The sequence below is a fragment of the Halyomorpha halys genome, unplaced genomic scaffold (assembly GCF_000696795.3).
Source record: "Halyomorpha halys isolate HHAL.00 unplaced genomic scaffold, Hhal_1.1 Scaffold982.1, whole genome shotgun sequence".
Lineage (NCBI taxonomy): Eukaryota > Metazoa > Arthropoda > Insecta > Hemiptera > Pentatomidae > Halyomorpha > Halyomorpha halys.
The window spans coordinates 79210-81557 of NW_027108466.1; the positions used below are offsets into that span (position 1 = coordinate 79210).

A 2348-nucleotide genomic window follows, 5' to 3' on the forward strand; every position below is an offset into this window, starting at 1 on the left:
AATTCTATTATAATATAAATATTATAAAGTAATAATAAAGGCTTATTGAACTCAAAGATTCAATGCCGATACTACCAATCGTACTAAATCTTACGTTTTAACGCAATGCTCCCCTCTACGTTTCGGTCTACCCCTCGGACGTTTACCCGTCGATTTAGTGTTTATTAACATTCTCGGAATCCGTTCGTTACTAAGCCCTTCTAACCTAACTCGCCTATTTTATACGCCGTAATAATGTCACCTGAATTATATTTAGCAGGTGCAGTTCCCTCACTATAGCCTTCTAAATTCTCTAATAAATATTATAAAAAGTTAACAAGAATTAATTTATTAACGTTTTGTATTAGTCCTGTTATTTTAAGCTATGATTAATATTCACTCAAGAATTAAGAATCTGAACCACATCTATCAATGACTATAAACCCTGATGAAAATTATTTTTACTTTTAATTTCCTATATTTATACGAATTAAAATGATATCTGAAAAATTAAAAGTGCTGATTACTTAACTCCTTAAAAATACTAAAATATTAATTTAATTTAAATGAATGAATTATATGTTTTTGTATGATGAATAAATAAAAATATCCTGATTTTATTTTGCTAAATATTTTTAACTTTTTTTATATTGAGCCGAAATGTATGTTAATGGATGATTAAGACAGCTAAATATAAATTTTGAATAAAAAATTGCATTCCAAAATTCAATAAGATTTGAAGAGGATTTCTTGGTTTGAGACCATATTTGAGATGGAATGTCTCAAATAAACGATTGGACTGTGATACCCTGACATCTAATGTTATAAAAAATAAAATAATACAAAAATGGTGTCAACCTAACAATGCCTTTCCCATTCTCGTGCTTTGACCTCTATTATGATTCACACCTAGCGGTGACTTAGCAAGGAGGTTACTAAAGAAGCGGGCACATAGACATCCCGCCCCCATCCTTCATGAATAAATGTATTAATGTTCTTCTGCTAGGTGGTAAAGAAGAATATGAGGTGTTTATGTTGTGGGAAGGGAACTCATAGTGTGCCGGCATCGATTTTTTCCTCAAACCCTTCTCCCTCGCACTATCAAAAAAAATGTCGTACTATCACTCTTCTCTATCTCTTGTGATGAAGACAGCCTTGAAAATTAAAAATGATTTTATAAAAATAAGGCACATTATCGGACAATGGCTTATGGTTTCCAAATAAATAATGCAAAGGAACAATACGAATTAAAAAAAAAACAACTAAAAATATAATATTGTAATTGAAAATAAAAATCAATCATTATATGAATTTTAATGTGTTCGATTTCAATGAAAATTCCCAAATACATATTAGTTCTTTTATTTATGCATTTATTTGCATAATATAACTGAATACACACTTACGCACAATAGTTTAAGTCTCAATTTAAAAAAATTGTAAACTTCTATCACATCCCGAACTTAAAAAAATATTGAAAATGTTATTTCAAGTTAGTTTCCTGTGACAGTTGCCCATTTTCCTGTGGTGTTTTTATTTGGCTTCCTAGAGAACATCCTCTGTTAGTTATATTTTAGTTTTTATTTGAAAAAATTTAAATTACTTTTTAATAAAAAATTTCCTTTCTTATTTTCATGACTCTTTATGATTCTTTTCTGGTTTATATTTTGTTTGTTTATATGATTTATTATTATTTATTGACATAGGCATATTTTCCTTCTTACAATTTTTTTTCTATCTAGCTTAGCTTAAAATTTTGTCATATTAAGTAACCAAAGTAACCGAGCCTTTATGTAGTTGGTAATTGCCTTAACCTGGTAATAATCTTAACGGGTTCAATTTCGAATAAGATTATTTTCATCTACGAATTGTTTTTTATTTTTCTAAGTAACTTAAAAAATCAATCATCTTGGGATATAAATGTCTTCCTCTTTATAGTGCAACTACACTCAAACATTATTTCTCTTACATTATTATCTAAAGGGCAGAAAGTAGAATATATAAAATTTTCTAATCTGGGCCAAATATTCAACTCCATTACTAAACGGAGTTCCTTGCTACTGTAAGAGATAGCGTCCTCATTCCAAGTTGCTTCAATTTATGGCCACAAATCCTGGTTGCAGAAGTGCAGTTAAAGCTCAGCTACAGTGAAGTTTCAAGTTTTGTATTATCCACTAGATTAAGATTTCTCTATACTAATTTAGCATAATTGACTGGAAGAATATTACTTCAGTGGTAGGACAGAAAAAAAGTGAATGATAGTGTAATGCAATGTAAAAAAAAAATTGTATTAATTTTCTTAATTTGTGTTCGATGTTATATAATATATATATATTATAGTAAAGTATCAATCACGAAAGTTTAAATGA

The 2348-nt window shown here is 28.7% G+C and overlaps 1 protein-coding gene across 1 annotated transcript in view; it reads left to right on the forward strand.

Annotated features, from left to right (window-relative positions):
* The window catches only part of LOC106687564 (neuropeptide F receptor), a gene marked incomplete at its 3' end in the record, with an annotated part of 348694 nt that overhangs the window by 10124 nt on the left and 336222 nt on the right, over window positions 1-2348 (forward strand).